Below are 12,376 nucleotides of genomic sequence, written 5' to 3' on the forward strand. Positions count from 1 at the left end.
CACAGTTGGTAGCAGAAAGGGCTAGGTAATGTCTGGGAATACATTTCTGCCTGCACGTGCGAACCATTGTTAGATGTGGTGTGGAACCTATAGACCATGTAGAGAGAGTTTTCTTCACAAATGAAGAAAACAAGTGCGTAGTGATCACCAGTAACATGAAATCGCACCTGGCGTCGCAGTCTGCAATGGAACGAAAATTCAAGCAGCTGGGCATTGACACGAAAGAGGATGTTAAAGACAGCGGAACTGAATTTGCAATCACGGCTTTATCCGTGGTGCAAGAGTTTCTTGGACTCATGCAGTCCCGGGTGTGGCAAGAAGGCAGTGATGCTTTTGAAGAACCCTGCCAAGGAGTACGACCTCTGTGCCAAGCTTGTGCTGTACTGCAAAAGGTTGTGAAGCCAAAAGTGTGGCCCAAATCATCAAGGAGCTTTACAATGACTTGAGAAACCAACCAGGGAACATCTATGTGATTTATGATGAAACCTGGTTGACACGTGGCCACAGTTCACATGTTGCTATTGGGTACATCATTGAGATGCACAGTGGGCTTGTCATGGAACACAGCGTGTTGTTCAACTTTTGCTTGGGCTGCTCACATGGTCCAAAATTGAATGACCAAGACTATGTGGCTTGGAACGCTAAACAGGTTCCAGAGTGCCAGAAAAACACTGAATGCAATGCCGGGCAAATGGAGGTGCAAGTTGCCTTGCTTATGTTCCAGAGATCCCTCAACAAGTGCAAGCTAAGTTACACAACAATGCTCTCTGATGGTGACAGCAGGAAATTCCATGCCTTGACCGAGAAAGCTGTGTACGCTTCATCAAGCTAGACAAGAAAGACTGCATCAATCAAGTGCACAAGCACACAGGAGCAGCCTTGCATGGGCCGGTTCACAATAAGAAGGCCCAAGGTGAGCCACTTGCAGGAAAGGGAAGGCTCACCCAGGGCACGATTAAGAAAAATACAAATTACTATGGCTGGGCACTGAGGAGTCACAAGAATAATGTGCCAGACATGAGAAGGGCAGTTGAGGCTACCATGTGCCATATGTCATCAATTGATGAGGCCCCTCAAGCATGGCCTTTGCCCCTAAGGGCTAGAATCCTGGTGCATCTATAACCAGGCTGTGGCAAAGGGTGAGGAACCCTCAGCACATAAAAGCAGCCTGTCCAACTTTGTGTGCAAAGCTATGGAGCCAGTCTTCAAGCGGCTGAGTGAGGAAGCCCTCTTGGAGCAATGCAGCAAATGCCAGCGAGAGCCTGCATTCCGTGATCTGGGATCAAGCCCCCAAGTACTAAGCATGCCTCACTGCACAGTGTTCAAAGAAGCAGTGGCTGAAGTCGTCAGCCAATTCAACCAGGTCTGATGAGAAGCAACACTGCATTGGCCAAGAAGCTGGGCTACAGTGCAGGCAGCTGTATGGTGCACCGAAGCCTAAAAAGGACTGTCAGAGACTTCACATGTCCAACAAGGATCACACGAACAGAAATGCTGTGACAAGCAAGCTTGCAAAGAGGCACAAGCCAGCAACAGACAGCCTACAGTCCTGGGCTACTATAGGTCTAGGGGTGAGCTGTGCTGGATGCACAAGTGTGAGAGCGTGCAAAAGATAGTTTTTGTTCATTCAAATCCAGGCAGTTTACGTGTCAAAACCATGATATGATGCTCGTTTAATCTTGATCACCTGGGGTGCACTACAAGACAAGTACCTGAACTTTTTCGCCTTTTGCCTCCATCGAAATGTGGCTGCCACCACTCGGGATCCAGATATTTTGTTGTGGCCAAGAACTCTGTGCAACTTTATTTGCACAGAGATACCATTTGTTTGCCTCAAATTTAACAAGGACCTAAAATAGAAATGTGAATTGGGTGGCACAAGCTTTCTCGAGTTGCTTTCAATGACCATGCATGATGCAAGAAATATCAGCGTTATTTTTGCACAGTGGCCATATATATGTCAAACTTATTGCTGAAAGATGGGGCTACCTGGTTATGCAATTCATATTGCCATATTGCTCGGCTAATAAAAGTTGCAGTGAACTGAAAGTTCAGATTTTGTTTTTTTTTTCAGTCATTTCTTCTTTTTTTTGGACATTACAGATTGCCGTAAGCGCAAGATATGGTTCTATCCACCGCATGTGGCATTGAATCACACACCGCGCATGTGACCACCTTCCTGGATATGATTAGGGTGGCTAGAATGGGGAGGTGTGAAAAGCACAGCCCATTTCCCTTGCTACACAGGGTCCCTCGGCGCGCCGCTACAGGGGGTGCTGGGCCATGCCACCACTGCTATCACAGATTTCCCGTGGGATAACATGCCGTCATCATGGGGTGCTGTTGCATGTCTTAAAATGCGGAGCCCTTTAGGGCCCGAGATGTCGTCCGTCCAATGTTGCTGGGCGTCACGCACCCAGGCTGATACCGAATCTAGTCAAGAGAGGACGCTACAGCCTCTCTGAAGTTGGCAGTTGACAGTTGTGTAGTGCGAACACTTGTTTCGGTGTTCTTTGGATTATGCGTGGTGACCGGGACCGAACGGACGGATGACTGCGAGAGCACCGTGACTACAACAAATAGATGAGTTCCTTCCTTTCATATTTTGAGAATTTAGATTTAGGCTAGTTTTTAGATCTAGGCTAGTCAGGTGAAGTGCTTGTGAAAGAGCAGGTCAGTGACCTAACGGCAGGGTCTTTTCCGTCCGGCAGCTATAGATTTGCAGGGCTCATTCGTGAGTTCACTAGTTTAGACAGGTAGTTAGTATTTCTTTTCTAGATGATCAGCTTTTTGCAGTAGGCAGAATTTTATTTGAGCACGTGGTTGCAAGTGGCTTTTTTCCTAGCTTTTGTGGTAGCGATAATAGAGTGCTGCTAAGATGGTCGAGCAACTGAAGGTTAAATGCAAGTGGTGTGAGGCGTCGTTGAATTGGAAGGAAACACAGTTCGAATCTGTAGAGGAGGCCGAAGGCGCGGATTTTATGTGCAAATGCTGCGTATTAAGTGCACGCCTGGACAGGGCTGACAAAGCAACCAGCCTAGCATTATGTATGGATGCTCTAGAAAAGGAGCTACAGGTAGAGAGGACTGAGAAGCGCAAACTCCAAGAGCAGCTTAGTGAATTGGACGAAAAAAATGACTGACACCGCCATGCGAAGTCACATTGGCGGACTTTCCAGCGCCAGCCACGTGGATGGGGCCTGCACTGGCATGGACAGCAATAGGAAAGAAGGTCAGGCAGGTTCAGACAGGAATAGCTACACACACGTGGCAACTGGGAAGTCAGGAGGCGATGGAGAGGAGGGGAACAAGCTAACCCCAAGGAATGAGGTCACAGTCAATGATAAGAAAGTCAGGAGGGAGGAAATGATCTGAAAGTTAGGAGGGAGGAAGGGAATACCCTAGTGCTTATCGGTGGCGACTCAAATATGAGTAGGTGCAAAAGAACTATAACGGAGCGTGTAAAGGGTGATAAACAGGTAGCAGTCGGGGCGTTCCGAGGCAGGACAATGGTCGCAGTACTGAGAGAGACAAAAAGCGAACTTTCTAAGAATGTTGCAGAGCGCAATTTGGTAGTGGTAGCGGCGGGGCTAAATGATGTCCTGAATGGTGAAGCCACAAAAGTAGTGGAAAGATCAGTAGAGGGAGTTGACGATTGAAGGGCGATAGCCCAGCAAGTCCAGATCGTTGTATTCACAGTGCCGGAGGTGCAAGGAAGGAACGGAGAAATTGCCAAGTACGTTGTGGCTGTTAGTCGGGAGATAAGAAAGCTGAAGTTGAAGTTGCATGCAGCAATGCAGTAGTCAACCATTTAAGATATTTTCAAAATGTAATTCAAGTGAATATTTGATCACAATATAAGCTGTTATCTTATCCAGGTTGTATTTATGAGAGCTTCTGGTAACGCAAGCTCCTGAGAATTCATACAAAATCTCACAGTCCATTTTCAATTTTTGAGTTTCAATTATTAAGTAGAAGTAGAAGCACAACTGGCATATGTAGTGTGTTTCCGACTGCCTTCAGAATTTAACTGGATTTAGCGGCTTTGATTTGCAAACTCCTGGGTTTTGACATAGATGATTTTAAAACTTTTATTTGCCAACACTGCTGCAAGCGTACAGAAATTTTGGTGAAGATGGTAGCAAGTCTGAAAGACTAACTTTCATTAACCGCTACAAGACTGAAGGAGATGGTAGAAGAGTCATGTTGAAAGACGTGCACACAGATATGAAACATGTGAGCATTAAGCAGAGATGATGGCGTGTACACAACTTACACAATGCAGGCAAAAAACGGGAACAGTGATAATCATTGTGCATTTTTTTGCGACATGTATACAGGCCAAATGAGACTTCCTTCCTCAATGCTAATAATGATGAAACACCCGCTTTGTGCTTACCTTTCATTCAATGCACAGAAAAAACCACAAAAATATGCCACACCAAAAGTACTGGTTTTACCGATTAGAACACCTGTTCCACAGACCCTATAAGGGTCTGTGGAACACGAGCAAAACACGGTCAGCCCCCGAGCAAAATTACACGCAACTGATGGGCGCCTGTAGAAAACGGTCATCTCTTGTTCTCCTAGTCGAATGACGTGGTTTAAGCATTGAAGCTGCGCATCACTTACCTGAAGCCATGACCAGAGGTACCTTTAGGATGTCATGAATATCTTTCACGATGCAATGCTGTTCCAATAGATGCTGCAACAAATCATTCCTTTGTGCACCTAAGGAGAAAAGAAACATAGTTGCAATGCGGCGCTAACGTTCTGGTGTGGACAGTTCAGTTCACTTGTAAGTGATAATGCTAACCCTACATGAACAAAGCCAGTGTTTTCCATAAGACAGTGTTCAGCCGCACCTGCAGCCCATACAGCCGAGTGCTGACTGCATAAGCATGCAAGTCCCTTCAGAGGAGCAGCCCGAAAGCCCTTTAGAGCGCTTTATGTGAAACAACTGTCTCAAAATTTTTAAAAAATGCTAAATAAGAGCGAGAATTGTCATTCTTCCCTACTAAAATTAATAGCAATTAATAAAGGGAAAATCAGACATCCACCCGTTTGTAGCAATTGCTACAAAAGAAACCCAACCCAACCAAAGGTCCCGGACCCGGACGAATTTTTCTTCAACTCCCGGACCCGGACGAATTTTTCTTCAACTCAAGCTTTTCTTTCGAGGAACCCGTATGGGTTTCCTTTGTAGCAATTGCTACGAACGGGTGTATGTCTGATTTTCCCTTTATTAATTCTCTCCACCTTGCGGGTTTCCGCAGAACTACTACGTCAATTAAAATTAATAGCAGTGGCCACATAGAAGGTGTGACAATAAAAATTGCAACTGGAACTCTAAACAATGATAGCAAATAACCGAACACTTCTACAAAGCTAAGTGCTTCGTTAAAAGACTGATGTGCTTGAAGGCGTACATTTGTTGCAGTGAGGATATCTTGGTAGCACCTGTTTCATCACATAATTTTACAGAGAACAGAGCCATTAACTAGTAAATATGTAGCGAAATGAATTCTGTAGTCGAGTGCTCCTAAGCAGCACTGGGGCTATATGAGAGACCCCGCAGTGGAGGACTCCAGGTTAACACTGAGCTCCTGGGATACTTTAACATGTACTTAAATCTAAGTACCACAAGCATGTTTGCATTTCGCCTCCAAGAAATGTGGCCACAGCGGCCAGAAATCAAACCCGCTACTTTCTGCCATGCAGGACACTGCCATAGCCACAGAGCCACTACAGCAGTTATGTGACAATTGCCAATAATATTGTTAACAAATGCTTAGTAGTGAACTTTTCAATTACTGATGGAAGTACAGATAGGGTAATTTTAGAATTACACACCTGCCAACCGGTGAAAATTAACATTAATAAAACTCCCGTGGGTACAAAAGGGAGGGGGAATTCCATGCACGCTTTTATGCTTGCACTGAGCACACATTTATTCTAGAATAGATCTGCACTTTATTAACGATTCTTTACCTCTATGCACAGCACACAAGCCACAGTGAACCTGGAAGAGCAGCGAATGAGAAGCAAACAGCAACTTTTTCAACTACACAATGTAGCAGATTTTCACTGCTTTAGAATAAACTTGCTCAAAGCAAGCGCCCCACTGCAATATGGTGTCTTGCACTGCCACAAGAAGCACAAGTACCATCACAATTTCTTCCTTGCAGACATTTCTTTTTTTTCTTTGACCTTGCACGTCCCACCATCCTTTCAACCTCTTTAAGACTTTCTCGTGGACAGAATTTATTTTTCGCAAAGCCTGGCTTATCATTAAACCATAGAATGAGCAGAAATTAGTACATTTTATGAGAATTTCGGAAGTGTTGGAGAGTATAGAGTTACCAACTGCAAAACACAAACTTCCTCGTAACATGATGCACATAATGTGCGTAGTATCTGCATTTCGCATATTTAACAGCAACCACACACACACGTTGGGTGCATGCTGCCGCCCACCAGACAAGCTGTGCTGCCCTTGTGCCCCCCTGCTGCGATGGCTTCGTGGCTATAGTGTTGCACTGCTAAGCATGAAGTTGGGGGGGTCAAATCCTCACCACAATGGCCACACATTGACAGAGGTGAAATGCAAAAACGGCCGTATCATGCTAAAGATGCCCTGGTGGTCAAAATTAATCCAGAGTCCCCCACCATGGCATGCCTCATAATTAAATCGTGGTTTTGGCACATAATACCCCAGCATTTAATTCCCTCGTGCACAGCATGGAAACTTAGTAAGCAGCACTGTAGGTTCATTCATTCACCCTTGAATTTATGAACTAGTTTGTCGGTTTAGTGTGGTTTTAGATTAGTACAATAAGCAGATATTCACTCATACTCAGTCACTAAATTTTCAATGGCTACATACTCACTAACAAATGCTGGCACCATTAAGTTCTTACTTGAGCCCACTCATACCAGCACTCACTTGCATTCATAGTCAACTCCATTCGCCCTTCCCACGCTCACATCCACTCTCACTTGCCAACACCCCTCTACATTAGCACTACTGTCCACTAAGAAATCCCCATTACCGACTACTGTTTGTACTTGCGTAACTGGCACCCCTGTTCCTACTCCCATGAAGTCAAATGTGCTGGCTTTTGCTCCCGTTCCTACTCACTAACACTTTGTCTTACACTTGTGAAATGAGTGTGCAGCAAGTACGACTCAGTGTCGACTTTGGTGCCACTTCTTGCTTGTGTGAAACTGGCCTGGAAACACCTGCCTTAGCCCTGCACTAATGCTTCCACGAGGACGGGGAATTAATGATGCACACCTATTACTAAATTGATTATCAATAGCATCGATAGTTTCGCAATTCTTGGCTGGTGATATTAGGTACTAGAAATTTTGAATAGCTCACCATCGAAAACTGACTGGTGACCAAGGACATTACTACGGAAAACTGAGTGCTATGTCAAACTGTTTTTGTTTAGGCTCTCTTGTACAAATACGCGAAGCTGCTATGTACCAACCGTATTTCATGAATCAGCTCTCAACCTCTGCTGGATTAAAGGAAAAAGAAAATGATGACAATTATTAGAAGTTGGTGTGCATCAACCATAATTTCAGTGTAGATTCCTGAATGGTTTTTCCGAGTGCATGCGTTATGTTTTGTGACCAAAATATTAATTTTCTCTGTATAAGTACGAACTGTGTATGCTAACTCCACTTAGTGAACTGCTCTGATCTGTCAAACAAGCACATTGTGCGTAGCATAATATACACAAGTATTGGGGGGCTCAGGGCCCTACAGTATGCATTCTGTAACACTCAGTTCATGCAGTTTTGCCGTACAGACTTTCTCAAAGATGAAAAAAACAAAAGGAAAGCTCCAAGGAAGATGGATTTAGATGTTTTACTGCCACTATACCTAGCATCCGGGTAAACATGGCACAATACGGATAAAACGAGCGAACAGCTGCGGGAAACGTATTCCAGAGTGAAAAATGGATCAGCTGTTAATCACACGCCGTCAATGCCACAAGCACAAGCAACGCACACGAGATACCACGCGCTATAGCAAGCATCCAGCGTGACTGCTCTAGACAGCCAGCTATCTCAACAAGAAAGCTGACTGAAACGTCTAGATAACGCAGCGAGGACTACCTTCTTCACAGAGCTCGTGAAATAAGTCTCCAAGAGCGAGTACAACGTAAACAAAGCGCTGCTTGCACACAGCATGCACAACAAATGTACAGAGTGACCCGAGACCAAGAACGCGTGACAAGCAAGCAAGAAAGACTCCCGGTCATAATTGCACTTGCTTCATCTGGGAAAAACTACTTACCCGCTCTTGCGCCAGAAATAAAAGACCTCCAAATGCTCGCAACGCGAAGGCGCTGCTCCATGTGGGCGATGGTTAACGTCCATCATTTGAGTATGCTTCGCTGTGGACAACAGCCATTTCTCCAAGCAGTGCGTCCAAGTTTGTTTTGATTCATTTATATTGTGATGCGCACACGTGTAAACTAAGCGGTGTCCCTTCACGCGGAGTAAAGTGTCACGAGAAAGCAGATCTCGTAACTATGCACTTTTTGGAAATAAGTCAAAGCGTGACCTTTCTGAATGATGTCAGCAAAACAAAGGCGCGGGGCCGTACAATAGTTTTCACCACAACCATACCACGCTGACGCCTACACAAGGCACCGCGCCATTTCGCAAAAAATGTAGTAGGAGGATGGGAGGATATACCACAGAACACCTGTATATATGATATACCATACAAGGCACGATAGTGAAGAAGTACGCTTTAAGAAGGTTATGTGCGCCCTTTTAGCCTCCGAGCTTAAGTACTGCATTGTTAAATCTCTGAGGCTATACATAATATGCGCGAAGAGTATTTTTGTGGAGCTTGTATGCTTATCTTGTCTCTGAACGAAAATCGTCATCTATCTTTCAGGCCTATTCTTTAACGCTTCGCGCACTGTACTTACACGCATAGAGTTTCATACAATAATAATTATTGTATGAAACTCTATGCTTGCAGGTACTACCTACACTCTTATAGGCAAAGCGATTTTCTTCCTGGTGCATTGATACACTGTGTCACTAATTAAAATTCGTTTTCACTAACAACGAGAGCTGATGCGGATCGTAATAACAGTTCCTTCATATTCACGTTGTGTCATCCGTGCTTAGACTGCCCGTTACAAGCGAAATGTGGCTTTTCGCAAAGAACATCGAACTACTTAGCGCTTCCGCAGGTATAAAATATCTTTTGCGGCATATTTATGCTAGTCACAATGGATTAAATGCAATTAGAGATGTTCATTTTACTTGTCGCATAGAGAGCAGTCTGCTGCAAAAACCATGGACCTTGCTCATCATAATGCACGTATAGACTTTTAACAGCAGTTTTAGATGGCGGAGCACTATCACAGTGAAATTACTAATTGAAAAACCAATAGCCTAATGGGTTGACACCTATTTGTCTATTGGTTTTGCATTTGCATATTTGAACTATATTGGTTTATTTGGTTGTGCATTTCTCTATGGGAGCTTTATTTGCCTACTGGTTATGTATTGCTTCTGTATTTGGCTAATGGATCTTGGACACCTATTGGTAATTGGCTATTGGAATTAGTCCTTCTTCACGTAGAGGTTCCCCAATGTGGCAAAACCCATAGAATGATAAGTAGAGTGGATGATTGAGGCATATGTACAAATATATTGTTGACATCGAAACAACTACAAATGCTTCTTCTTGCCCTTCATGATGTCGGTTACTCTGCAGGCGACTATTTTTCCACAGCAACCACGTCCTGTGGCAATTTCTTCTGCGCTGATGCATGGACGCTCCAGGTTGTGTCTGGAAAATCCTTAAAACAAACAGAGCGATTAAATCAGAAAATCGCAACACTTTTTGAATCCATTTTTAAGGAACAAAATATTAAGACCGGTCAGTTTTGAAAGAATCATAAAGAACTTCAGCTGTAAATGTTGCCAGTTTATCTAGCATGTCAATCCATGTTGGATGTTCAGGGAATGCCCGATGGACATCCCTGAACCGTACTACAGCTTCAATGAAATGATTGCGTGTAGGTCGCCAATTGATATCAGCATTGTTGAACTGCATTCCAGCTTTCCACAAACTGTGGAGGCCCAGGAGCATTATAGCGTCATAGGGAAAACCCTCTGTTTCTCACTGTAAGAATCTTATTCCATGTGGATGTAAAGGTAACTCTTTCTTTAACGTCCTTTGTAGCACATCCCAGAAAAAGATGGGATCCCAGCAATCTAGAAACTCATGCTCTATCGTTTCAGGTGTCTTGCATAAGAAGCAGTTAATGGACCACGGGACAAAAATACCTTTGTTATGCATCCATGTTTTACCTGATAATGTATTAGTGTGTAAATTAAAGAAATAGTTTTTACCGAAGGGTGTACTGGCATTCTTTTAACCCTTTTGAGGGCATCTCCTGGGTCTACACGGTTTGACATACGGTAAATCAGTGCAGAAAGCATAGTGTCAATTAGGTCCTTATACAGTTTTTTCCTAGTAATATTGGTGCGATACTGCACAGAAAACCGCACATGCAACATGCTGTACGCAAGCACGACTTCTCGCAGGTAACCTTTAACGGCACCATGCATTGCTTCACACGAGCCTACAACAAATCCTGGAAGGTGACGACATAAAAGAACTTGCATGACTGTGCGAAGGAACGTGTCATTCTGATCGCGAAGGTACATAAAGCGCTACACAACTTGTTGCACAAATAAATGTGCGAGTTCAAGGTCTGCTTTCTTTACGAGGAAGAACTAGTTTGTGCGGCTGGTTCTTTCCCAAGTCGATGCCCATATGAAAACGGCGAAGACGCAGTGGATTTTTTGGATGTTGATCCGCGAAGCACACAGCCCATTCATGACATACCATATCTTGGAGGTAAGAAATAGGTTGCAGACTGTGCCACGCGAGAACATTGACAGCTGGCGCCCTTGCCACGTCTCAGCCTTATCCTTTGCTCTCGCGGCTAGTTCATTCCAGTACGGCTCAGGTTCGCGATAAGAGTCGAGAGGCGCACCTAGATACGTTGTTGCAGTGGTTGACCCCCGAAGTCGAGCGACGTAGTCTGGCGTTTCTTCCCATTCATCATGCCAAAACCCATAACTCTTCTCCCAGGTTATTTGCGCCCCGGTTCATTTGCAGAAGGTTTCAACTACCGCCACCCCCTCACAAATACTATCTCTATTTGAACAGAACATGGCGATGTCATCGGCATACGCCAATATTTTCACCTGTGTTGACTGTAACCTGAAGCCAGTTATCCATTCATTGTTTTGGATGTCCTTGCACAAAGGCTCAAGGTAAGCCGCGAATAGCAGGGACGACAGTGGACATCCATGCCTCACAGAAGACCGCACTTGCACTCTGTCTGTCAGGTCCCCGTTTACAATGACCCGAGTTGAGCATTTAGCATACGCCATCCTGACACCGTCTGTTTTACGCTTCCTACGTTGGAATGCTCTAATATGGCGAAGAGAACATCGTGGGAAACACGGTCGAAGGCTTTAGCGAGATCTAGTTGAATCATAGCCACTCGCTCTCCGAATATATCACATCACAACATTGTAGCCCACTTCGAGCTACGTGTATGTTCGTGGCGATGCTTCTACCCTTTATACCACAGGTCTGATGCGTGCCAACTAGCCTCATTATCACACCCTGCAATCGTTTGGCCAACACCTACATAAATATCTTATAGTCGACGTTGGTAAGGCTTATGGGTGATAAGACCCCACCAACTCACGTTTTTCAGGTGCCTCAGTTTTTGTGACGAGAACGTTGTGCGAAGTTGTGAAGGATCGTGGTATATGTCTTTTCGGATATGATTCGGCGATAACTTTGAGCATAATCAGGGCTATATTGTTTTGAATGTTTTATAAAATGCTACTCTTAGGCCGTCACGCTCGGGTGCCTTGCCAACAGGTAGTGCATGTACGGCATTCTCTATTTCTTTCAAGAAAATCGGCTGTTCCAGACGCGTTCTTTCTTCTTCAAGCAGCTTTGGCACTAATGACAGAAATTCTGGTTTAAAGCCCCCTACAACGGCGCGCGGTTGACCGAGCAATTCTTTGAAATGATCAGCGACGACGCGTTTCATAACATTGCCGTCCGCCGAAACGTCATTCCCGCTTCTTATTTGCCGTATTTCCTTATTGCAATCATATCGTTTTTCGTTCGAGAACTCACATTTTGTGGACGTTTCACCGGCCCACAGCTTCTCGGCCCCTGTACGAATAACCGCCGCTCTTAAACTTTTCTGCATCAATTCTGTCCAACTAAATTTTTATGCATCTTAATTCGTTGGTGGAGTATCTGGTTGGGAGCATTCCCATACCCGTAAGAAATT

At 44.5% G+C, this 12,376-nt stretch overlaps 1 long non-coding RNA gene across 1 annotated transcript in view; it reads right to left on the reverse strand.

The window, feature by feature from the left end:
* The window catches only part of LOC140212822 (uncharacterized), a 192,022-nt gene extending 183,345 nt beyond the window's left edge, over nucleotides 1–8,677 (reverse strand). Inside the window, exons 1-2 of the long non-coding RNA XR_011893489.1 lie at nucleotides 8,311–8,677; nucleotides 4,632–4,730 (exon numbers count right to left, since the gene is read on the reverse strand). This is a non-coding gene — a long non-coding RNA (uncharacterized lncRNA). The remainder of the gene's footprint in view (nucleotides 1–4,631; nucleotides 4,731–8,310) is intronic.
* Between the last annotated feature and the right edge of the window lie 3,699 nt (nucleotides 8,678–12,376).

Source organism: Dermacentor andersoni, chromosome 3 (genome assembly GCF_023375885.2).
Source record: "Dermacentor andersoni chromosome 3, qqDerAnde1_hic_scaffold, whole genome shotgun sequence".
NCBI lineage: Eukaryota > Metazoa > Arthropoda > Arachnida > Ixodida > Ixodidae > Dermacentor > Dermacentor andersoni.